At 40.7% G+C, this 27,586-nt stretch overlaps 1 protein-coding gene and 1 pseudogene across 2 annotated transcripts in view; one reads left to right on the forward strand and one right to left on the reverse strand.

Annotated features, from left to right (window-relative positions):
• Nucleotides 1–27,586, reverse strand: part of ADCY9 (adenylate cyclase 9) — a 147,491-nt gene that overhangs the window by 80,323 nt on the left and 39,582 nt on the right. The window lies entirely within an intron of this gene.
• On the forward strand, nt 348–510 carry LOC112298508 (U2 spliceosomal RNA; annotated as a pseudogene).

Consider the following 27,586-nt stretch of genomic DNA (forward strand, 5'->3'; position numbering starts at 1 on the left):
AGACTTACATGTGAGCATGGCTACAATTCAAATAAAAAAAATTGTGTCAGTCACAAAACTTTGCTGTTTACGTATATACAATGTATGCGTGTTTAAGCACTAAGGATGTAGATGGAGAAACCAACATTTCCACTCACATAGAAGGAATCATAAATTCTAAATGAGTGGGCTAATAGTTATTTTCAAGGTAATGTTAAATGCATAAACTTCAAGGAAAAGTATTGAGGTTAACTGTTTTACTGCCTTCTTCATTCAAATCTAGAAGAGCTCCAAAGAAAATAAGACTCCCTAAAAATTCTAGGCTTGTCATCAGTGTAGATAATCTTTGTTTTAGAGATGTAAATTTTATCACTTCTCGGCCTTCTGGCTAAGATCAAGTGTAGAGATGTAAATTTTGTATTTATTTCTCAAGAACGATTTATTTCTTAAAGATTTTATTTATTTATTTTTAGAGGGGTAGGGGAGAGAAAGAAAGGGAGAGAAACACTGATAGGTTGCCTCTCACACACACCCAAATGGGAACCTGACCTGCAACCCAGGCATGAGCTCTGACTGGGAATCAAATCTGGGATCTTCCAGTTCACAGGCTGGTGCTCAATCCACTGAGCCATACCAGCCAGGGCTAAAATTTTTATTTAAATATATAAATGTGGTGTAAATCTATGGTAATAAATTTTAGGGTTTTTTAACTTTTTAAATTTCAGTTTACATTCAATATTACTTTGTATTAGTTTCAGGTGTATACCATAGTGAATAGACAATCATATACTTTTGAATTGTTCCCCCAATATTTCAGTACCCAACTGCTACCATACACAGATTTACAGTATTATGGACTATATTCCCTATGCTAATTTACATCTCCATGACTATTTTGAAACTACCAACCTATACTTCTCAATCCGTTGACCTTTTCACCCAGTATACTAACCCTTTTCCCTCTGCCAACCACCAATCTATTCTATGAATCTGTTTGTTTCTTCCTCTATGTTGTTCTTTAGATTCCACACATAAGTGAAATCCTATCATATTTCTCTTTTTCTGACTGACTTATTTCACCTTAGCATAATACCCTTTAGGTCTATCCCTGATGTCACAAAAAGTAAGATTTTGTTCTTTTTTATGGCTATATATTATTAATATTTTTAATCTTTTTTTTCTTCTTCTTCTTAAAGAAGACCCCTTAACATTTCATGTCATACTGGTTTGGTGCTGATGAACTCCTTTAGCTTTTTCTTGTCTGGGAACTTCTTTATCTGTCCTTGGATTCTAAATGACAGCTTTGCTGGGTAGAGTAATCTTGGTTTTTGTTTTTCATCATTTCTAATATTTCTTGCCGATCCCTTCTGGCCTACAATGTTTCTGTTGAGAAATAAGCTGACAGTCTTGTAGAAAGTCCCTTGTAGGAAACTAATTGCTTTTTCCTTGCTACTTTTAAGATTCTCTTTGTCTTTAACCTTTTACATGTTAATTACGATGTGTCTTGGTGTGGGCTTCTTTCAGTTCATCTTGTTTGGGATTCTCTGCACTTCCTGTACTTGCATGTCTATTTCTTTCACCAGGTTAGGGAATTTTTCTGTCATTATTTTTTCAAATAGGTTTTCAATTTCTTGCTTTTTTCTCTTCATACCCCCAAGAGGCGAATGTAGATATGCTTAAAGTTGTCCCTTACACTATCCTTTTTTTTTTCTTTTGGATTTTTTTGTTTTTTGCTGTTCTGATTTGGTGTTTTCTGCTTACTTATATTCCAAATCACTGATTGGATTCCCTGCTACATCTACTTGACTGTTGATTCCCTGTAATTTATTCTTTTTTTTTTTTCTGTAATTTATTCTTTATTTCAGTTAGTGTATCCTTCATTTCTGACTGATTCTTTTTTATGGTTTCCGTGCCCTTTTTTTTCTTTTTTTTTTAAACTGTTGTTCAAGTACAGTTGTCTCCATTTTCCCCCCACTCCAGCCATCCCCACCTCCCACCCTCCATCCTACCCCCCTCTGGCTTTGTCCATATGTTGTTTATACATCTTCCTTGACAACCCTTCCTCCTTTCTCCCCATTATCCCCTCCCACCTCCCCTCTGGTTACTGTCGGTTTGTTCTTAATTTCAATGTCTCTGGTTATATTTTGCTTGCTTGTTTGTTTTGTTGATTAGTTTCCACTTATAGGTGACATCATATGGTATTTGTCTCTCACCGCCCTAAGAATCCTGAAACACCAATTCAAAAGAACCTATGCACCCCAATGTTCATAGCAGCACAATTTACAATAGCCAAGTGCTGGAAGCAACCTAAGTGCTCATTAGTAAATAAGTGGATCAAAAAACTGTGGTACATTTACACGATGGAATACTATGCAGTAGAAAGAAAGAAGGAGCTCCTACTCTTTGCATCACCTTGGATGGATCTAGGGAGCATTGTGCTAAGTGAAATAAGCCAGGCAGTGAAAGACAAATTCCATGTCCTTTTTTACGCTGTTAAAGTTCTCACTAAATTCCTTGAGCATCCCTATAACCACTGTTTTGAACTCTGTATCTGGTAGTTTGCTTGCCTCCATTTCATTTAGTTCTTTTTCTGGAGATTTCTCCTTTCCTTTGAGACCTGTTTCTCTGTCTCATTTTGGCTGATTCCCTGTATGTTTTCTATATATTAGGTAGAGCTGCTACATCTCCCAGACTTGGTAGAGTGGCCTTGTGTAGTAGGTGTTCTGTAGGGCCCAGTGATGCAGTCTTCCCATTCACCCAAGCTGGGCATATAGGTGCACCCCCTGGGTGGGCTGTATGCACTGTCCTCTTGTAGCTGAGCCTTGATTGCTGTTGGAACATTACTGGGAGAGACTGACCCCCAGGCCAATCAACAGTGAGGACTAGCTACAACTACAGAGGAGGAGCTGCTGTACAGGGGCCAACCCTACAGAGCAGGACTTGCTTCAGTGAGGCTTTGGTACCTGCCAAGTGTGCCTCTTGAATGTGTAGCTCGTGGAAGTGGTAGGATGGTGATCTGGCATGGCGTACAGCTTTCCACTGGGTGTACTGGCTCTGGGGCCTCCAAGAAGATGGAAGGTCAGCCACTGCCTGTGCCCAACACGAGCAATCTGCAGATGGCTGCTACCTGTACTGGGCTTGCAGGTACCCAGAAGAGGCCACACTGCTAACCAAGGCCAGCTGCCACTTAATGCTGGGCCTGGGGCCACTAGCCAGAGGTACGGGGTACTGGGGTACACAGAAGCCAGATCTGCTTGTTTGAGGCATTTTAGGAAAGTCCAATGCCTGAGGCCAGATAGGCCATATGTATAGAAAAGCCACTGGAAACAGCTTGGGTGGGCTCATGAGTTAGATGGGGTGGAGTCTCAAGGAATCACCAGGGTAGGGCTAATAGTGAGGAAGATAAGAGTCTTATATTTGAAACCCTCCTGCCAGTTCTATGAGGAATGGGCTCAGCAAAGGAACAATAACCTCTGTCAGCACTCCTGTCTGGGGGAAAGCTGCCCTTCCAGCCTTCACCCCAAAGCCAGACAACTCAGTTCCTCCCCTTATGTCCCTGGTGCCTTTCAAGCTGCTGCCCAGTGCTGGAGCTGACTAAGTCTGAGTAAGCTAGTGTGCAGTTCTTTTAAGAGGAATGCCTGGAACTCCAGAAGCCCTCCATCTCACTCACCTCAATTCCCACTGGTTTTCAGAGTCAGAAGTTATGGGGGCTTCTCGTCCCAGCACTGGAACCCTAAGCTGGGGGTTCTGAGGTGGGGCTGGGACTCCTCGCTCCTTAGTGAGGTCCTCCACAGCTGAGATATACCTCCCAATTTTTAACTGCCACACATGGGTATGGGACCAGCTCATTCCTTGTCTCTGACACTCCTACCAGTCTCAATGTGACTTCTTTATATCCTTAGTTTTAGGACTTCCGTTCAGCTAGATTTCAGGCAGTTATGAAAGATGGTTGTTGTATAATTTAGTTGTAATTTTGATGTGGTTGTGGGAGGTTCTGAGTACTGTGTTTACCTATATCATCATCTTAACTGCAACCTCAATGTAGATAATCTTAAACCAACAATTTCTCCCTCATCAAGGTAACATTTCTCTCCAGTTAATGACTGGGGATTTACATATTTGTTACAAAGTCATTATGAAAAAAAAACCTTCAGTTCTTTTGGGTGGGGGGTATTGAATTGACAGAGGCTTTCTTTGCAACCAATTCACTTATGTGTGGACTCTAAGACACATGCTGGTGTTCATTCAGGATGGAAAGCAAGATGACATGGATGCCTGCAACGACAGTCTTTAAAACTCTGCCTATGTGTTGCCAGGAATCTGTTTCCAGTTAAAGTGTTTCACTGTGATGGCCATTAAATGATCATAGTTCTTCCCATTCCAACACACACTTTTTCAAAAACAAATGAAAATTTTGGATATCTTTCATTCTTTGCTTCCAGTGCTGTACACACAGCTGGTTGAAGGACTGGAAAACAGCATGTTTTCCTGAACAGTAAGCTTCAGGACCAGTCCAAGGTTACCCACAGACTTTGCTGACAGTGTCTGAAAATGGCAGTGTATTCCAAGAACACAAGAGGAATAGTCTTTGTTTTTGGATGAACTCACATCCCCTCGAATGTCTGCTATTGTTTATTAAATTGCAGATATTCCTTAACTTTCCCCTGAACCTATCTTACTCAGGAAGCAATAAGGCCTCGTAATGAAAGTGGCTCTCAAGCTGCACTTGTGTTCTTGCCAGGGCCCCACCCTGACCCACTTGGACTTGTAATGCCATCCTTTCTTCAGCACCAGGACAGGACCCAGTTCTCCACTGCTCTCATCCTGGGTGGAATCAGGTCTAAGGCTGGGAAGGGTGCCAAGAGAGATCTTTTCATTTGTGGGGAAAAAGAAACACCCAACAATCACAAATTGTTAGGCAGATGTAAAAGAGATCCAATTAATCATAAACATTATTTTGAAGTTGTATTTCCACAGCCACTTTGAAAGTGGATAACACTAATATTTTTTTCTTTTAGGTTTGTTATTTTTTTAAGTATGTTTTATTGATTATGCTATTACAGTTGTCCCAATTTTTCCCCCTTTGCCACCCTCCACCCAGTTTCCCCGTTCTTTCCAGCAATTCCCCCCTTAGTTCATGTCCATGGGTTGTACATATAAGTTCTTTGGCATCGCCATTGCTTATACTGTTCTTAACATCCTCCTGTCTATTTTGTACCTACTGAATTGTGCTTCTAAATCCCTATACCTTTTCCCACATTCTTCCCCCTCCCCCTCCCAGCTGATAACCCTCTAAATGATCTCCATATCTATTATTCTATTCCTGTTCTAGTTGTTTCCTTAGTTTGGGTTTTTTTTTGTTTTTTAGATTCAGTTGTTGATGGCTGTAAGTTTGTTTTCATTTTAATGTTCACAGTTTTGATCTTCTTTTTCCTAAATAAGTCCCTTTAACACTTTGTATAATAAGGGCTTGGTGATGATGAACTTCTTTAGCTTTACCTTATCAGGGAAGCACTTTATCTGTCCTTCAATTCTAAATGATAGCTTTGCTGGATAGAGTAATCTAGGTTGTAGGTGATTGCTTCTTATCACTTTTTATAGTTCTTGCCATTCCTTTCTTGCCTGCAAAGTTTCTTTTGAGAAATCAGCTGATAGTGTTATGGGAACCACTTTGTAGGTAACTCTCTGCTTTTCTCTTGCAGCTTTTAAGATTCTCTCTTTCTCTTTAAACTTTGGCATTTTAATTATGATGTGTCTTGGTGTGAACCTCTTTGGGTCCAACTTTTTGGGGACTCTCTGGGCTTCCTGGACTTGTACGTCTATTTCCTTTGCCAAACTAGGGAAGTTTTCTTTCATTATTTTTTCAAATAATTTCCAATTTCATGTTCTTCCTCTTCTCCTTCTGGCACTCCTATGATTCAGGTGTTGGCCCTTTTGGAGACATGCCAGAGTCTTCTTAAACTCTCCTCATTTTTAAAAATTCTTGTTTATTTTTTTTTACATCCCAATTTTTTAAAATATATTTATTGATTATGCTATTACAGTTGTCCCATTTCCCCCACACACACTCCACTCCATCCTGCCCACCCCCTCCCTCCCACATCCCCCCCCAATAGTTCATGTCCATGGGTCATACTTATAAGTTCTTTGGCTTCTACATTTCCTACACTATTCTTACCCTCCCCCTGTCTATTTTCCACCTATCATCTATGCTACTTATTCTCTGTACCTTTCCCCCCCTCTCCCCCTTCCACTCCCCTATTGACAACCCTCCATGTGATCTCCATCTCCATGGTTCTGTTCCTGTTCTAGTTCTTTGCCTAGTTAGCTCTTGTTTTTGTTTTAGGTGTGGTCGTTAATAACTGTGAGTTTGCTGTCATTTTTACTGTTCCTATTTTTGATCTTCTTTTTCTTAGGTAGCTCCCTTTAACATTTCATATAATAAGGGCTTGGTGATGATGAACTTCTTTAACTTGACCTTATCTGAGAAGCACTTTATCTTCCCTTCCATTCTAAATGATAGCTTTGCTGGATACAGTAATCTTGGATGTAGGTCCTTGCGTTTAATCTTGGGTAATGTAATAATGATGTGCCTTGGTGTGTTCCTCCTTGGGTCCAGCTTCTTTGGGACTCTCTGAGCTTCCTGGACTTCCTGGAAGTCTACTTCCTTTGCCAGATTAGGGAAGTTCTCCTTCATTATTTGTTCAAATAAGTTTTCAATTTTTTGTTCTTCCTCTTCTCCTTCTGGCACCCCTATAATTCGGATGTTGCAACGTTTCAAGATGTCCTCGAGGTTCCTAAGCCTCTCCTCATTTTTCCGAATTCTTGTTTCTTCATTCTTTTCTGGTTGGATGTTTGTTTCTTCCTTCTGGTCCACACCATTGATTTGAGTCCCAGTTTCCTTCTCATCACTATTGGTTCCCTGTACATTTTCCTTTGTTTCTCTTAGCATAGGCTTCATTTTTTCATCTGGTTTTCGAACAGATTCAACCAATTCTGTGAGCATCTTGATAACCAGTGTTTTGAACTGTGCATCCGATAGGTTGGCCATCTCTTCGTTGCTTAGTTGTATTTTTTCTGGAGCTTTGAAGTGTTCTGTCATTTGGGCCATTTTTTTTTTTTGTCTTGGCGTGTCTGTTACTTTAAGGGGCGGAGCCTTAGGTGTTCCCCAGGGCGGGGTAACACTGGTGCTGCGCTGTGATGCTGTGTGTGGGGGAGGGGCCAACAGGGAGCAATGGCGCCCGCTTCACTCTTCTCCGGATTTCAATCTTTCACTCCGCTACCCACAATCAAACTGGGCCCCTCTGGTGCTGGTTCCCGAGTGGGTGGGCCTGTGCACGCCCTAGGCCCCTGTGGGTCTCTCCAAGGACCTCTCCTGTAAGGCTGGGAGTCTCTCCTGCTGCTGCCCCAACCCCCACGGGCGCTTTCAATCAGAGGTTTGAGGCTTTATTTCCCTGCACTGGAGCCCTGGGTTGCGCGGTCTGCTTCGCTGCCCGCTGCTCGTCCGGTTTATCTATGCGCGAATGTGGGGCCGCAGGGTGCTACTCACTGCTCTCTGCCACTCTGAGTCCAGCCCTCTTGGTTTATCTGTGCGCGAATGTGGGACTGCAGGGTCTGCTAGTGCTTGGACTGCCTGCCCCGTTTGTCCCACACTCCGCCAGTCTTGGTCCCACCACAGCCATGCGAGTCCTCTCCACCCCTGTGCCCGTCTCCGCCCCTCCTACCGGTCTGGATGAATGTTTATTTTTTATTTCCTTGGTGTCAGACCCCCTTGCCGTTCGATTCTCTGTCAGTTCTGGTTGTGCGAGGAGGTGCAGTGTGTCTACCTACGCCGCCATCTTGGTTCTCTTGTTTATTCTTTTGTTCTAGCTGAATGTTTATTTCTTTCTTATGTTCCAAATCATTGATTTGAATCCCAGTTTCCTTCCCTTCCTGTTGGTTTCCTGTGGATTTTTCTTTATTTCCCTTAGTAGAGCCTTCATTTCTTCCCTTATGCTTTTGCCATTTCCAATGAGATCTTTGAGCATTCTGACCACCAGTGTTTTGAACTCTGCATCTGATAGGTTAGTTATCTCCACATCGCTTAGTTCTTTTTCTAGGGTTCTGTTCTGCTCCTTTATTTGGGCCATATTTCTTTGTCTCCTGATTTCAGCAGCCTCCCTGTGTCTGTATGCTACATAGAGCTTCCTTGATTCTGTTTTGGCACACCTGTTAAGTCGTGTATGGGGTGGAGCCTTGGACATTCGCCAGGGCGGGGCAACCATGACTCTGTGTATCAGGGAGGGGTTGAAAAAGGGATAATGCCACTGCTGGCTGACTTCTGAGGGCTTGCCTGGCCTTATACCCATTTCTAGTCACTTTGCCCACTTCCTGTATGCAGTTGGCACCCCTCCAGCTGCTGTCCTGGTTGTGGTTCCCAGGGTGGGTGGGTTTGCGCATGTACTGGCAGTTTCTTCTGATGCCCCAACCCCTACTAGGTTTACAGCCAGAAGTTATATGACTTCATTTTCCCCACCACTGGAGCCCTGGGCTATACGGTCTGGCCTGGGCCTGGGCTCACTTGCTCACAAGGTGTCCCCCTGATTTTTATCCATCACAAGTGATTGTGGAGCTGCCTGCTCTCCTGGCTCACCACCACCACACTGATTCCTCTTCACCCCTACTCCCTATCTCTGCCCCGCCTACCCATTGGGATGAATAAAGCTTCTTTAAATCCATGGTTGTCAGACTTCGGTACAGTTCTGAGTGTTTTTCCAAGTGATTTTCTGGCAGTTCTGGGTGTTTTTCATTTTTAAGTTAGTTGTATTCCTTCTTATAGTTGAGCAATGAGGCAAGGCATGTCTATCAATGTCTCCATCTTGACCAGAAGCCTCAATAACACTAATAATATTAAGATGAAGCCTTTGCTAAAAGAAAGTGACAACATACTGTTCAAGTTTTGATTACTTCTTTGTGTGACAATTAAAAATCACCCTCAACTAGTTACACACACACTGTAAAACAGCAGTTCATCCCTTTGTCACATTTTCTCCCTTCTGCAGTTTATATAATTTCTCTTTGTTCAACAAATGGCAGTACAATGTCAAGATGGAGTTTATTAAGAAAACAGATCATTCCTGGCTGGTGTAGCTCAATGGATTGAGCACAGGCTGCGAACCAAAGGGTCATCAGTTCAATTCCCAGTCAGGGCATATACCTGGGTTGCAGGCCAGGTCCCCAGTGTGGGCCACATGAGAGGCAACCACACAATGATGTTTCTCCCTCCCATTTCTCCCTCCCTTCCCCTCTGTCTAAAAATAAATCAATAAAATCTTTTAAAAAAAAAAGAAAGAAAACAGATCAATTAAAGCCTACCTAAAAATAAGACTCTACAACTCTGCTTTTTGAAAAAGGCATGGGTGAGGTAAAAAGAAACATCAGTACACCCTCAAGAATTGCTTAGACTGGTGCCTCAGTCCAGCCCCAGAGGAAGATCAAAACAGTAAAGACAAATAGAACCACCTCCAACTTCCTACTTTCCTAAGGGTTGCCCATTTCTGCCCTTTCTAGATTAAGTGGAAATTTGACATTAGGAACATGTGTCATTATTCATTCCTCTCTTCTGCAGAGCCTGACTTAGTGTCTTGTACAGAGCTGGTGTTCAGTGATGTCAACATTACTGAATGTTCCCACTGATGACCTTCTAATAGGGACACTCCAGTTCCTAGAACACTAGGAGCCCTGAGGCTCTCAAGGAGTCACCCAGATAGGGCCTCTTGTCATTCACTGGAGAAAACCCAATAATGTCCCCAACAAATGTAACCCCTAGTCTCCAGATCATGACTCAAAACCCAAGCAAGTGACCGGAAAGTTTCTGGGATCATCAGGACTAGCAGTGACCAAGGGTCCTGTATCAGTCACAACTCCAATAAAGAAACAGTAATCCCAGATCAAAAAAGTTTTAAAAACATGGAAGCAGAGGGCTGGGGAAGCAGAGGTCAGGAGACCATGACTGAAGCACATAACTCAGAGTGCTCAAAAGGAGTTACAAGGGGAACTTCCAGGAAAGCCACTGCCAAGCACCTGTGGCTCAAAAGCCATGGACAATATAGCAACTTCTCCCTATCTTGCACAGCTGAACAGAACCTAACCTGAGGCCACAGAGGAAAAGCTGGGGAAATACAGACGCAGGCTTTCCTTGTGATAAAGGGACAGTCCAAAGAAGGGAAGGTCTAGCTGGCCCCAGACAACCAGGGGCATAGCCACCCTGCTGATGCTGAACACAGCTCCCTTACCGCCAACCTCAGTGTTCTCAGATCCCCATCAGACCCAGGCCAAAACTAAGGCTAACAAAACAGTGAACACTTTCTGCCTAGATATGTTGTTCCATTTAGGCTATTACTATTAAAAAACTATCCTTAGACTAAATACCTTTTTAAGGCAAAAGTGTAGATTTACAAGTATATGTATGGCTAGCTGGAACAGACTGATAGGAGCCTGCCCAACACTGGGGCACTGGTAGGGGTAGGGGGTGCTCCTGGGGCCAGGGAAAGTAGCAAGGCCTAGAGGGCCTATAGGTGGGAAGACTGGTTACATACAAGGGGACTGAAAAAATAAATATATCATGGATGACCAAGCCATGTGACAGTCTTATTGTTAGAGAAAACAAGTACGGCCAGGAATAGGGGGAAAGCTAAGATGAACCATGTAATCTGACTATAACTGGGCACATCACAGCTTTTGCAGCTCTCTGAGTGAATATAGAATATAAATGTATGTGTTCACACCTGCATATATGTACATCCTTGTGTGTACATGCACATGTGTGTAAAAGAGTACACAATTATTTAGTTTCTTAACTACATCCACTGAGAAGGCCTAGTAGCTAAGATGTCCCAATAAAAATGGACACACCTAGCACTCAGATCTTAGTTTCTAAAAGCCATTCTCCACTGAAAGGAACCAGGAGAAATGACTGATTCTAGAGCTGAGGCAAGGAAAGTTCAAGATAATCCTGAATGTATTGTGCCAAACAGTAAGGAAGTACTCAAAGAATGATGTAAACATGTCAAATGGACACAACAGCCAGCTTGAAGTGGCTCCTGGTAGCCAAATCTGGGACAATCTGAGCATCAAAGTAGAGAACAGTAACAATGGGTTATAACCCAAAGACTAAAATAGGAATCTACGAGTCTATCAACAGGAAGTGAAGAAGGAGGGGAAAGAGAGAGAAAGCACTGCCTTATAGTAGGATACCAACTAGTAAGTGTAAGATAAATGACGCATTTAGAAAACCACTATCTGGCAACCATTGTACAAATTTAACTGGATAAGAATCATCAAAGGATGCTAAAACTAGGAGGTGAAAGGGTTTTTTTTTTTTTAAGATTTTATTTATTTTTAGGGAGAGGGGGAGGGAGGAAGAGAGAGAGAGAGAGAGAGAGAGAGAGAGAAAAGCATTGATGTGTGAGAGAAACATCGATCGGTTGCCTCTCGCACACCCCCCAACCAGAGGCCAGGCCCGCAACCCAGGCATGTGCCCTGACCTGGAATCAAACCAGCAATCTCTCCCTTTGTGGGATGCCACTCAACCAACTGAGCCACGCCAGTCAGGGCTAGTAGGTGAAAGTTTAATGAGAAGCAGGTTATTTACACAGTCTCAAAATAGTTAATTAGCAAATGTTAACTAACTTAACAGTGAAGAAACCTAGTGGACACTTTCTCAACCAATGATAAAAGTTAACACTTCTGGAAATGGGACAAACAAAATTGTACGCCTTCCTGTTACAATGCACCTGGAAAGGCACAGCACCACTTCTGCAATCCTCCTGCCAAAAATGTATAAGCTGAATCTAATCATGAGGGAACATCAACAGAGCCAAACTGATGGACATTCTACAAAGTAACTGACCTGTTCTCTTAAAAAATGCCAAGGTCATGAAATGCAAAGACTGGGGAACTGTTACTGATTAAAGGAGACTAAACAGCCACGACAACCAATGCAAAGTGTGATCCTGGATTGGCTCCTGGGCTTGTAAAGGACATTACTAGGACTATTGGCAAAATGTAAAGGTGGCCTATGGTTTAGAAGATGTATGGTGACAATGTTAATATCCTGATTTGGGTGGGTATATGATGGCTATACAGAAACGTGTCCTTGTTTTTAAGAAATATATACAGAAGTATTTAGGGATACTGTCTACAATCTATTATTAAATGGTTCAGGAAAAAAAGTGTGTATGTGTATTGTAGAGACAGAGAGACGAATGTGGTAGAATGTTAACAATTTAGGGAAATTGGGCAAAGGGTTGGCACAGGATTAGTGGGTACCCCAGACACCCCAACTACACAGTTCTGGTCACACCCACCAGGGGGCACCTGTTAAGACAATGTACTTTTGATCTGGAGGACTAGATAGAAAGGCATGCTGGTGGTGCCTCTCTTACTTTAAATACTAAATGGTGTTTAATCATCAATGCTGAGTGAAGAATAGGATACCATAAACTCCTTGAGGTAAAGGCTATGTCATTTATCTCTGAATCCCCACCCCCACACCACATTTAGTGCCTTGTAAGTACTCAAATGGGACTCAATAAATACATGCTGAACACAAGCCACTTGTAGTGGGTCAAATAGTGTCCCCCGCAAAATTCATGTGTACCAGAATCTCAGAATGTGGCCTACTTTGGGAACAGGATCTTTGAAGATGTAATTAAAGATTGAGATGAAATCATACTGGATTAGGGTGGGCTCTAATTCCAATAAGAGTGTCTTTACAAGAGACAGAAAAAGACATACAGAGACACAGAGAAGGCAATGCAAAAGATGGAGGTAGAGAATGGAGTGATGTGTCTACAAGCCAAGGAATGTTGAGGATTGCCAGCAGCCACCAGAAGCTGGGAGAGAGGCACAGGATGGATTCTCATTCAGAGCCTTGAGGAGGGACAACCCTATACACATCTTGATTTTGGACTTCTGGACTCCAGAACTATGAGACAATTCCGATTGTTTGAAGTCACCCAGTTTGTGGTGCTTATTACAGTAGCTGTAGGAAATAAATACACTACTCAAAGAATATTTAAAGTGGCTTTTCAACACCAAAATCTTGCTTAACATGTTAACTTAGTTAATGTAAATCACTTTAACATATTCATATTTCAGCTAAACGAATATGACAGAATCTTAAGGCACAGCTTATGGCATTAAGCTGCTCTCACTCTGCATGGGAACAATGGAGAGTGTCAGAGACTAACATGAAGTGCATGTTGTATTTAATTTCCTTAAGAAGCAAATGATTTACTAAATTACTGAAAACCTACTATACAAATGGCACAGTTTTAGATGTTCTGACATGTTACAAATAAACTATAATAAAAATTTCTTAGAACAGGGGCTAAAAATATGGAAGTGAAGAGGATATTAAATTGGCATGTCTTCCCAGCCATGAATGATACCACATACACAGCACAGTTATACATAAATCTATCACTTAAAATTGGGCCATATGAAATTTTTAAATGCAGTGAAGTGGGCCACCAGGCAATCACTACTAAATAACCACATGAAATACTCATGATTAATAGCAAAAAGAGAAAATACTTTTGGATTAGAATATTGGAAATAGTTAAATTATTCAATGCCTCTGCAGAAAACAAAGTTGATTTGAATTTAGTCAGTGAAACATAAAATAATGTTGATGTCTGAGAAGAGCTTTCAATGGGAACAGCAGAGCTCATTCATCAAGAAGGCACTTGCCCTTCCTCTGCAGTGTTTCACGTTCAAGCCTTGTGTCTATTTATAATGGTTGGGCACATGTCACTACAATGGTTGATTGTATTGTGCAGCTGTTTGTGTGTATTGAGAAGGGCAGCCATGGACAGTCTGCACTTTGATGTTTCCCTTTTGGAGAGATTTAAAATAACATTTAAAAACTGCCAACCAGCAAGGTCACAAAATATTTTTGGATGACAAGGGGAAGGATTGCAAACTTGTCGTTCACTTCAGATGCGGGGGTCTGAAACTCAGCCAACAAGCCTGATTGCACAACATCCTGCCAATGCCAACTTCCAAAGTTATTTGCTTCGGAGAGCTCACAAACTACTTCCCAGTAATAAAACCATGTTTTATAAATTTGCAAAGGGTCTCCCTCAGAGGGAATATCCAAGGAAACAAGGAGTTCCCTGACCACCTTATTTACAATTGTAAGTACCACCACCACCAGGCCTCTCCATTGCCTTCACCCCACAGCACCCTCAAACCCCTGTCCTTTTATGCCGAATTTTCTCAAAGTACTTACCACGGATATACTTACTATATACTTTTCTAATATATGTGTCAATTTTTGACTCCCCCACTTTATTATATTATGGTCCACAAAGCAGGGCTTTGCATCTGCTTTGTTCACTGGTGTATCCACAGAACTGAGACTCTCATCTGGCACAAAGAATTTACTGAGTGCATACTTGTGGAATTACTTAATTTAAATAGCAAAAACAATAGTTTCAGGAAACACATGGGAATACTGATGACCAGTATCAGATTCCAGAATTCTGTTGCCCTTTCCCCCACCACACACAAAGATTTGAGTTTCATTCACATATTTATGGCATGTAAAAATAGAAACAGACTTAATAAAATACCTAACTTTCTCAACCTGTAGTAGAATGCAAGGACTAAGATCTCACAGGACTCAATTCTGAAATAATATTAATTCAAATTGTGTCTTCTGGTCACTTTTTGTCCAGCCAACAAATCTTGCTAGAGATTAGATGGGGGAAGCACCTGTGCTAATAATGAAAAGTATAGCCCTAACTACATGAGGATTAAAAAAATCATCAAGTTACTCAAAAAATGCTGGATTGTATACAACAATTCTTGAGATTTTAGAGGGTTTTTTCAGGGTTTTATATCACTATATCACGAAAACCTAACTAATTATTTTAGGTAAATAAAATTCAGTGATACCCACTACTCAGAAATTCTGGAATGTCAGAAAGATACAAACAGCAGGATCCCAATAAAAGGGAAAGAGGCATAGAACAGAGGGAGGGAGGAGAGCAAGTGGGGATGGCATCTGGGGCTGTCCAGGTGAACTCTGCAAAACCTTTCTTATACATAGTAAGGGGACAACCAGCCTCAGAAAGCTGGATCGATTCAGCAGAATTCAGAAATGAAGAAGCCTTAGAAATGCTGCTTTTGGAACAATTCATAACAGAATAAAGGTGTTGCTTCTTAAATGTGAATAACTCCTTATCAAAGATGCCTGAGTATGCAAAAAAGTCCCTGCAGGTACAACAGTGAGATTGCTGGTTGACTAAAGGACCTCTGGGAAATAGTTTTGAAGTCACTATCTTAATCCCCACTGGCAAGCAGTGTTTAAAATACATGAGGCTGGGAGCTCTCAGCCAGGGCTTTGGCATATGAAAAGTCTGCATCTAAGAGGGAGCAGGTCAAGTTCCCCTATAGACTCTTTTTCCCCCGTCAGAGGTTCTTCAGAAAAATATGTGACATCCTAGATCTTGAATAATTACCTCATTATCAGCTCTCAAAACATCTAAAGGATTCATGCACAGACTTTTCATACCTGTACAGAAATTCTGAGACTTCAAAGCAAATTTAAAAGGGGCATTAGCCCTGGCCTGTGTGGCTCAGTTGGTTGGACTTCGTTACACAAAGTGAAAGGTCACTGGTTTGATTTCCAGATAGGGCACATGCCTGGGTTGCAGGTTAGGTCCCCAGGAGGGGTGTGTATGAGAGGCAACTAATCGATGTTTTTCTCACATTAATGTTTCTCTCCCTCTCTTTCTCCCACCCTTCCCCTCTCTCTAAAAATAATAAAATCTTTATAAATAAATAAACAAATAGGCATTAATCCTCCCAGGGGTCAGAACCAACCCTCACTGTAAAAAAAAAAAATTCTGACCTCAAAATTGGTCTCCTGAGAACACTACTGGAAGGCAACATATGATCCTTGGGAGCTGACCAATAGACATTCCAACTCACCTCTGTATCAACAGCACATAGTACCAGGCCTGGTATAGTGTAGGTCCTCAAGAAATATGCTTCATTATTATATTCGAGCATGATAAAGGCCAGAGGCATGCTGAGTTTTATATGTGCATTTTTATTTTCAGCTCCTACTGACAAGTTGGCCACACCCAGAGTGCCCATTCCCTACTGCTGTGATTTCTGAAGCTGCCTCTCCACAGCAACATCACCTACTCCAGACCCTGGGGTCTGGCGAGTGCAAATCACTGAAGATCTCTGAGAGACCAGCCCGGTGCTGACATGTGGCTGGTCCCAAGAGAGGTCTGCCCAAGAACCCAGTTCTTTCAGGCAACCTGCACTGATGGAACCAACCTCAATCTCATCCTGCTACTATTTTACTTCTATAATGGGTTTTGGCAGATACAATAACTCTTTTTTTTAAACTTATGTTTGTTTTCTCACTTTAAAAGCAATAAATATTTTTTGCTGGAAATATATAAAAGAGCCAAAAGTATAGTGTAATGAAAAAATAAAAATGAACAGTAACCCCAACTGGAGAGATGAACTGTTCTTTAACTTTATTTCCTTTCTACCACTTTTTAATTAACAGCTTTATTGAGAGATTATTCAATTTACCCAATCAAAGAGTACAATTCAGTGGGTTTTAGTATATTCAGAGTTGTGCCACCATCGGCACAATCAATTTAGAACATTTCTGTACCCTAAAAAGAAACTCCACACCCATTAGCAGTCACTGTCTCAGCTTGTGTTCTGTGCCTGTCCAGTCGTTGCACTGTTCTGTTTTCTCCCCAACACGAGCCTCTTCTCATCCTACCATCTCCCAACCAGCACCACATCCTGCATCCTACAGGATAGTCCTGACTCTCTCTGCTCACTGGTTTAACTAATACCAAACGTTCTGTTAGCAGAGAAGAGGTTCCACTCAAAATTTTCTCTCATACCTGAAATGTCACTGTTAAGGGGTACGTCTTTGTTAATAATAATTATGATGAAGACAATGATGACAGGAGAAGGAATACAGAAAGCATTTATTGTGTGCTCTCAATGTATCACTGTTCTAAAGCACATTACATAGAGTGTCCCATTACATCGTTATCACTACCAAATACAGCAAGGACTATTGGCCCTGCTGTAGAAATGAGAAAACCAAGGCCCAAAGAAACCAAGGCCACAAAGGTTTGAAAGGAGGAGAGCTGAAATTTGAACCCCAAGCAATGTGACACCAGAGCTCAGGACATTAACCCTATACTACACTGCCTTTTCCTTCAGAGAATTCTCTAAAATGCAGCCATGCCAGAATGATATCACAGAAGAAATGACTAAGCAGGCACTTTCCCAGAAAACCTGGAAGGAATGAGCTATCTGCAGCATAAAGGGCAGGGGACTGAGAAAACTGTAGAGCTGACTACACAAAGAGTGATGCCGTGAAAGGTGTGGGCAGAACCAAGTCTACTTAAAGCATATAAATCATACCAGTTGTCTCCTGTTAGTCAAACTAATTATTACTAATTACATTTACTCCTTCAATCAAGGAATTAAAAGAAGTCTGAATTAGAAACCATGGGGTAAAGGGTAAGGGAACTGTGTGGTGAGGAATAAATAAAAAATACAATCATTAAAGTAAACCCCTGGCTGGTGTGGCTCAGTGGATTGAGCGCCGGCCTGCGAAATGAAAGGTCGCTGGTTCGATTCCCAGTCAGGGCACATGCCTAGGTTGTAGACAAGGTCCCTGGTTGGGGGCAACCGATCAATGTTTCTCTCAACATAAATGTTTCTCTCCCTCACTTTCTCCATCTCTTCCCCCTTTCTCTAAACAATAAAAATTTAAAGAATAATTAAAGTAAGGCTTTAGACTGGAAAGCAATTCTGTAACCAATTAGCAGTGGCTATCTTTAAGGGATGGGAGTAATGAGTACTTTTCATTTCCATTTTATACATTTCTATACTGCTAAATTTTTCAACAGGCCTATACTGCTTAGAATGTGGGAAAAACACAAAGATAATTCTCAAAAATCAATAGCATTATAAAAATGGACAAATTTGTTAAAAACAACCACTTCAGGACTGGAAATCAAACAAAGGCATATGAGAAATTGAAAAGTATTTATTCAAGAGAACTATAGAAACTCAAGTTAGAACAGTAGGAGTCTGCAGCATTTTAGCTTGGAGTCCTCCCACCCTTTATGTAACCCAGCTCCATCATGGTGGTAGAGCTACCAGGGACAATCTGTGAAAACTGGTGGCTCTACTGCTGGAAGGGTTGACTTGATGCAGAGTAGAGCACATTTCCAAGGATGTTGTCATATATAACAATACTAATAAAAAAATTATACACAGCCAACATGTCAGATAGCCTTAGGTTGCAATACTAATCGGGGGCAAGCAACAGACCATCAGACTAGCAAAAAAATTTGACAGGCAGATGCAAACAATAAGAAAGCCATACTGATAGACCCCTACATGTCCCTGGTGTCCTCAAAGGGTACGCACATACAGGAAAGACTGGAGAAGGCCGGGTTATCTACACATTCCTGGTTGAAGTGAGGCCTAGCAAATGCACAGAGGCAGCAGAAAGTGGACTGGCAGAAAGTAAAAGCCAGGGTAGACCTGTAAATAACCTGACCGTTAAATGTGTTCCTTAAGCCTTGACCAGTGTGACTCTGTTGATTGGGCATCATCTCACAAAGTGAAAGGTCGCTGGTTCAATTCCCAGTCAGGGCATATGCCTGGGTTGCAGGTCCGGTCCCTGATCCCGGCACCGACGAGGGGCAACTGATTGATGTTTCTCTCCCTCTCTCCCTCCCTTCCCGTCTCTCTAAAAATAAATAAATAAAATCTATAAATGTGTTCCTCAACCCCCACACAGATCCACTGTAAAGAGTTGAGGTGTTTAAGCATACCTCTGACCAATCACTGGCTAACCACTAAGCTATGCTGACCCTGGGGTGATCCCTAAAACACCAGGCATAAATATAAAGCAAGGAAAAAAATAAATAAGATCACCAGCAGCTGCACACTGAGGGGGATGCCCTAAAAATTAATCCAGGCGAGTGACAAAAAAAAAGCAACAACTAAAAACCTGGATTTTGCCAAGGGTGATCAGAATCCAGAGTGGCTACAATATATGAACTAAAATATCCAGTTTAAAAAAATAAAATGAGACATGCAAAGAAACATGAAAATACTATGAACCATCCTCAGGAAACTATACTTAGGAAAAAGAACCATCAACAAAAACTCTAAGGGGGTCCAGAGATTGACCTTAACAAAGACTCAAAGTAGCTATTATAAATATTGTTCAGCTCCAGTCAGGTGGTTGAGTTGTTTGGCCATCCTGTACACCAAAAGCCTATGGGGTCAATTCCCAGTCAGTGCACATACCTGGATTGTGGGTTCCACCCCCTGGTAGGGGAGTGTACAGGAGGCAACTGATCGATGTTTCTCCCACATCAATGTTTCTCTCTCTCTCTCTCTCTCTCTCTCAAATCAATAAATATCCTCGGGTGAGGATTAAAAATAAAAAGAAATAAATATTGTTCAAAGAACTGAAGGAATCCATGTTTAAAGAATAAAAGGAAAAGATGGTGACAATGAGTCATTGGACAGAGAATATCAATCAAAAGATCGAAATTATAAAAAGAAACCAAATGGAAAATCTGGAGTTCAAAAACACAGTAACTGTAATGAAAATTCACTTAGTAGACTCAATAGCATATCTGAGGTGGCAGAAGAAAGAATCAGCAAACTTGAAATTATCCAATCTGATGAATAAATAAAAAGAAATAATGAGATGAACAAGGCAAAGAGCTTCAGAGGCACAAAAGATATCATCAAGAATACCAACATACATTTAAGGAAGTCCCAAAAGGAAAAGACAAGAGAGAAAGAAGCAGAAACAATATTTGAAAAACTATGAACAAAACTTCCCAAATTAGGTTAAAAAAATTAATCTTCACATTCAACAAACTCAAAGTTAGTTCAACAAAATCCAAGTAAGATAAACACAAAGAGACCCACCATAACAGAGCTTAGTCAAAATGCTGAAAGCCAAACACAATGAGAAAATCTTGAATGCATCAAGAGAAAACTGCCTCACACAAGGGAACCAAAATAATTTAACAGCTGACTTCACATTAGAAATGATGAAAACCAGAAGGCAGTGACATGACATGTTCAAAATGCTTTAAAAAAAACTGTTAACTAAGAATTCTATATCCCACAAAACTATATGTCAAATATGAAGTGAAAATAAAGACATCCTAGATAAACAAAGACTGGAAATTTGTTGCTAGCAGACCTGCCTTACTAGAAATACTGAAAAGTAAGAGTGGAAAAAGATATACTGTGCAAACAGAACCATAAGAAAGCAGCAGTAGCTATACTAATATCAAACAAAATAAACTTTAAGATAGAAATTATTACTAGAGAAAAAGAGAAATATTTATATTGATAAAAGGGTCAATTCATCTGGAACATGTAACAATTATATACATGTAAGCATTTAACAACAGAACTCCAAAATACATGAAGCAAAAACTGACAGAACTGAAGGGAGAAGTACATAACTCAAAATGATTGATAATTTTCAATAATTGATATAACTAAACAGAAAATCAGCAATAAAACACAAGGCTTGAACAACCTGAGCTAACTAGCTAACTGACATCTACAGAACACTTCCAGCCAACAGCCAACTACACATTCTTTGTGAGCACACATGGAACATTCTCCAGGATAGACAATAAGCGAAGCAAAAATCAAGTGTAATAAATTTTAAAATATTAAAATCATATAAAGTATGTTCTCAATCACAATGGTATTAAATTGGAATTCAAGAAGAGAAAAAAATTGGGAATCCCCAAATTTTTGGTAATTAGTAAACATGTCCAAATAATTCAAGGGTTACCCTGGCTGGTGTTGCTCAGCTGGGCATCATCCCATAAATCAATCCGGACAGGGCACATGCCTGGGTAGTGGGCCAGGTCCCCAGTTGGGGTGTGTAAGAGGCAACCTATCAATGTTTCTCTCACACATCAATGTTTTTCTCCCTCTCTCTCCCTCCCTTCCCCTTTCTCTAAAAATAAATAAGATCCTTTTTAAAATAAAATAAATAGATAATTCAAGAGTCAAAGTAGAAATCACAAGGGAAGCTGGAAAAATACTTCAAACTGAATGAAAATAAACATACCAGATCAAAATTATGGGATACAGCTCTGAAAGTGCTAGAGGAAAATTTATAACTTAAAAAGTTCTGTAGGAAAAAAAGAAAAATCTCAAGTTAATAAACCTAAACTTCTACCTTAAGAAACGAGAAAAACAACCCCAAACAAAGAGAGGGACAGCAATAATAAATACCAGAGTAGAGATCAATGACATAGGAAAAAATAAAGGAAACAAATAAAACCACAAGTTCATTCTCTGATCGGAATGTCCATTCTTACCACTGTGAAGGAAAGACTATTCTATGACGTGACTGCTATCTCTGACTCATGAGCTGGAACTGGGCCAGAGGGGGAGACTGCTTCCCACAACCCTCCCTTAGAGATTGTCTGATAGTAACTGATAGTCATTTTGACATAAATCAGCACCCCTCCCCTGAATCCCACTACATGCTGGTTCCTGGAACAGGTCACTGTCCTGACCTGGTCAAGCATGTGAAGTAACTTCCCGTACCTGGTAGCAAAAATATACTAACATTTCTGTCTATCCCCCACCTCCTTTTTACCCTAGATAACTCTTTGGTGCCTGCCAAGAAGGGCGGAGAATATCCACTTTGTTTTGCAGCCACCCATGACATGCCATTAATAAACTCTATTGATTACCAAACTGGAGTGGCCTCTTTCTTCTGTCCTTCCCTGCCCTTCACTTACAAAGGTAGCTTTTCAGTCTCAAGACCCTTCCCTTGCTCTACATGTACAAACACCACTTCTAGTCAACACTGTTACGGAGGTTCTAGTGTAGTGTGGCAGGAAATGAAAATTTTAAATATACAGATTGGAAAGGAAGAAGTAAAACAGTCCTTATTCTCAGAAGACATGATCCTGTATACAGAAAAATCCTAATGAGTCTACATAAAAAAAAACCCTACTAGAATGAGTTTTAGCAAGTTGACAAAAGATCAATATGCAAAAATCAACTTTATTTAAGATTTATTTGTTTAGTTTTAGAGAGGAGGAGGGAGAGAGAAAGAGAGTGAAAGAAACATCAGTTGGTTGCCTCTCATACCCCCAACTAACGACCTGGCCTGCAATCTAGACATGTGCCCTGACCTGGAATCAAACCAGCGACTTTTCAGTTTGCAGGATGATGCCCGACCCACCGAGCCAGACCACTCGGGGCTCAACTTTAGTTCTACATAACAGCAATGCATAATCCAAATATGAAACTAAAAAACATTTCCATTTACACAGCATCAGAATATTTAGAAATTTAACAGAAGTGCAAATAGCTATACCTTGACAAATAGATAGCACTGTTGAGATATTAAATAATATCTAAATAACTGGAAGGAGATAGATACCATATTTTTGAATTAGAGGACTCGATATTGTTAGGATGGTACTTTTCCCCAAATATAGCTACAGAATCAACACAATCCAGTAAGTTTTTTTTAACAGAAATTGACAAGAATGGCCATGAGTAGATAATTGTTTGAAGCTGGATTACCAGCACCTCACAGTTCATTCTCATATTCTCTAATTTTTGTATGTTTGAAATTATCCAGATTAAAGTGTTTTTTGTTTATTTTTTAAAATAAGTACTATATGGACTTCTGGTCAAGATGGCGGGCATAGGTAAACACAGTTCACATTCTCACACAACAACATAAAAACTACACCTAAACAGTGGAACAACCATCACTCAGAACCATCAGAAATCAAGCTGAATGGAAGTCTTACAATTACGGAATTAAAGAAACCACATCCATCGGACTAGTAGGAGGGGTGGAAATGTGTAACAGGCTAGTCCCATATCCACGTTTGGTGGATAAAAATTTGGGAGGGATCTCAGTAGCAAGGAGTCCCAGGCCTGTACCAGGACCCCCAGACCAGTACCAGGAAGATAGTTCCCCACAACTTCTGGCTACAAAAACCTGTGGGGACTGAGTCACTGGACGAAACTGCTGGGACCCCATGCAGTTCCTCTTAAAGAACCCACACACGGACTCACCTACTCAGACTCACTCCCTCTGGGCTCCAGTGACAGGGTGGTGGCTTGAAAGGCACCAGTGGTATACAGGAAGAAACTGAAGTGCCTGGGATCAAGCAGGCAGAGGCCATTGTCCCTTTTCTGAACCCTCCCCTCACAGAACAACAGAGTCACAAAGCCAGGAGGTGGATGCCATATCTGAGACTTCATCAACCTGGCTAACACTGTTTGCCCTGCTCTGGATATCCCTTGAGGCTCTGTCCCACTCCTCTTACAGGCACACCCACGCTGTTAACAGTGACTTTTCCATACGAATAGATGGTCTTAGTTCATGATTCAAAACTTCCTAAATCCTCAAAAAATCAACAGTCAGCCTCAGTGAGGTCCCCACTGCCCTACTCTTGCTAAGTGGTCCCAGCACTAGCAGCAGCGAGCATAGGTTCACAGCTTGGTTTCACCTAGGAATTTTCCAGCAAAGTAGCAGCCATCTCAGACTGCTTTACACCTCATGCAGGGTGGCCCTGGGCAGAACACAGGTGAAATGCCAGAGCCTGCCCACCCAGTGGACAGCTACAGACCATGTCAAAGCACCAACAACCACCTTGCCCCTGCATGGCTGATCCTCCATGAAGGGTAGAAGCTGGTGGTCAGTGGTCACAGCCAGTCCTTTCAGATGACTGGCCTGGATAAATTTCTCCCATTGACCTGCCAACAGCAATCAAGTCTCAACTTGATTGAGGAGAGTGTACTCAGCCCACACAAAGGGTGCATCTTGAGTACCCAACTTGGGTGATAGAGGAGGATCTGCCACTGGACCCTACAGGACACCTACATTAGGCCACACTACCAAGAAACAGAGTCAAAGCAGCTCTACCTAATACATAGAAACAAACACCAGGAGGTTGCCAATGTGAGGAGACAAAGAAACATGGCCCAAATGAAAGAATAGATGGAAATTTCAGAGAAAGAGCTAAATGAAATGGAGATAAGCAATCTACCAGATGCAGAGCTCAAAAACACTAGTTATAAGGATGCTCAAGGAACTTAGTGAGGACCTCAACAACAACAACAAAAAGATCCAGTCAGAAATGAAGGATACACTAATTGAAATAAAGAACAATTTACAGGGAAAGAACAGTACAGTGGATAAAGCTGAGAATCAAATCAATGATTTAGAACATAAGGAACCAAAAATAATCAATCAGAAAAAGAAGAAAAAAGAATCCAAAGAAATAAGGATAGTGTAAGCAATCTTTGGGACAACCTCAAACATTCCAATATTATCATCATAGGGATGCCTGAAGGAGAAGAGAAAGAGCAAAAAATTGGATGTCTATTTGAAAAAATAATGAAAGAAAACTTCCTGACTCTGGTAAAGAATATAGACATGCAAGTACAGGAAGTACAGAGAGTTTCAAACAAAATAGATGCATAGAGGCCCACTCCGTGACAAATCATAACGAAAATGTCAAAGGTTAAAGATAAAGAAAGAATCTTAAAAGCAGCAAGAGAAAAACATTTAGTTACCTACAGGGGAATTCACATGAGACTGTCAGCTGATTTCTCAAAAGAAACTTTGCAGGCTAGAAGGGATTGGCAAGAAACATTCAAAGGCCTGAAAAGCAGGGACCTACAGCCAAGATTGCTCAACCCAGCAAAGATATCATTTAGGATGAAAGGGCAGATGAGGAGCTTCCCAGGCAAGAAAAAACTAAAGGAGTTCATCATCACCAAACTATTATTATAAGAAATGTTAAAGGGACTTATTTAAGAGAAAGAAGATCAAAACTATGAACTATAAAATGACAATAAATACATATCTATCAACAATTGAATCTAAAAAACAAACTAAGCAAACAAGAACAGAGACAGAATCATGGATACAGAGAGTGTTTTGATGGTTGCCAGATGGGAGGGGTGTATATGGGAATGGAAGAAGGGGTGAGGGGATTAAGAAGTACAAATAGGTAGTTACAGAATAGCCATGGGGATGTAAAGTACAGTATAGGAAATGGAGTAGCCGAAGAACCTATACGCATGACCCATGGACATGAACAATGATGTGGGGACTGCCTGAGGGAGTGTGGGGTGCTGGCTGGAAAGGGGAAAAGGGGGAAAAATTAGGACAAATATAATGCGTAATTTTTAAAAGCCAAAGTGGCCACATTTCTAAACAAACAAACTGGATGAAAAAAAAATTAACAACTATTTCAAGGGCTGCCTTAATACTCCTCACTCTTCGTCCTCTACTTACATCACTCACCTACAGGTTCTTCCTTGCTCAGAGTCCACTCTTAGTGCACACAGCTACTTAATGGGTAATAAAGGAAGAATAAGTGAAAGATCATGAGCATTGGCCACAGCTTTTCCTGTAGTCTAATCCATCATCAGTCTTAAAATTTTGGCAGTTTGTAGCAACCCCACAACTACACATCAATCTCTAATGACCCACTGCCAGAATGGAAGCTACCAGAGTACTGTTAGAAAACACTCCTCTATTGTTATGTCAATTGCACAGTAATTTACTTGGGAGTGAGCAAAGTACAAATCAGTAGTGCTCTCAGATCAAAGCAACCAGGTCTTTAAAGCCGCCATCCTCACTGCTTCACCCCATGTCATTCAGACTGGAACACCTTCACAATCCTTTCACTTTTTATTCCCAAGTGCACATTATAGAGCCCTGGCTAAAAGAAAAAGGAAACCCTTGTTTAGTTTCCTTCCAAATATTTGGTGCTTTCCAGTTTTATTCCTTTCTTCCCTCATGGAATGATACTTTACATTTGTAAAGCATTGTTCATCTCCTCTTAAGATCTTTACAATAACATCAAGACACAAGTAGGACAAGTGTTCAATGTGAAAAAATGGTAGAAGTCTTACGTCATAGCAACATACATCATAGCAACATCCAGCCTCCCATCCAGGCCCATGACTTTAAATGGGATGTATTTTCCACTTCCTGCTACTGCCTCTCAAGGCACAGAGGCACTTCCTAGTGACACATAAGGGACCCTATTCAAGGAATGGGTAAGAATTTGCCTGAAAAGTTCTATGATAGGCAATTGGGAAGTTTGATCTACATGTCATCATGGAACCCCCCAAAAATATATTAAAATATATAATCCTGGAGTTTTAAGAAGTATTAAATTGTTCTAATATATAATATCCCATAATTTTTTTGTCTAGGAAAAAAACACACTTTTTCTCATTTTGATCTACCATTACAAACTCCCTTCTACTCCTTGACTATATTTAATTTCTCTCTTCTCTCCATAATCTAGAGCAATAATTTTACTTTTTAATGAGACAGATCATATACCCAATACCATTTCCATAAGACCCATGAAAAAGCTGAATATTACTCTTTAGAATAACAAATAGTTCATATTAAAACACTTAACTGTAAAAGATTCCCCCTTGTAGAAACAACCAAAATTTTGAAATGCCCAGTTAAACATAAAATTGTTCATCCCAATTTTCTCATTTACATAAAGTTCAAAGAAAAGACTTACTTTTGGAAAGATTCTTTATTACAACAAAGCAAATGCAACTTTAGTATTCAATTTCATTGTCCATTACATAATTAAACTGGAAATCATCATCTGTGACAGAACTAGAGAAAACTGTTGCTGATGCCCAGCTCTTATGAAAGAGTTTTAAGAACTGAAATGACAACTTAAAAAACCCATTACAATAATGGATAAGGTCGGGGCAGAGGAGGGATAAGAAAAATGTATCTGGAGTTAGAAATATGAACTCCTGTTCAAAGTGCAGGCTTTTTAAGAAATGGATTTATGAAACAAATTGAAATAATGTATATAACCAACATTACTTCACAAGCATAGTAAAAGACTAATTTTTTTAACTCTTCCTCTTGTTCTATGGCTATTTTCATGTTGGACAAGCAAGTCACTTCCTTTCCCCAGCCTTCTAACAATGAACATTATCTGACAGCACTATATTCACCACAGCTCCACTGCAGACCAAGGTGGTTCTGGGTCAAACCCACTATTTCTGGTTCAGGTTAGGCTAGTTATCAAATTAAGATAGTTCTGGCTCAACTGAGTCCTCCTGCAACTGGCAGCTTAGTCAATATCAAGGCTAACTGCCTCTTTGGGGTAACCTTGTACATCCCAGATGGATGTACAGACTATTTCATAGTCTGTCCTAAACCGAAATGGACCTCCTGAGGAGTTCCAAAACCAACGATGCCTCCAAGTAACCCTGGGGAGTAGGTTAAGTCCTAAGGACAGGAGCTGACCAAGAGTATAGGCTCTCCATCACCATGGGGTACAGTATCTCGCTAGACATACTCTCCCACTATGAGTTAATGTATGCAAACATTTACTTTGTGAATCTGTGTATCTTCATTAGGTCAAAAGAATCAAATCTCTGAACCTTTTTTCCACAACTGAACTAACTCTATAGATGCATTTTTGGTGAAAATTTGGTTCCTTCTTTAATTAAATAGACA

This window comes from Desmodus rotundus, chromosome 1 (assembly GCF_022682495.2).
Source record: "Desmodus rotundus isolate HL8 chromosome 1, HLdesRot8A.1, whole genome shotgun sequence".
Lineage (NCBI taxonomy): Eukaryota > Metazoa > Chordata > Mammalia > Chiroptera > Phyllostomidae > Desmodus > Desmodus rotundus.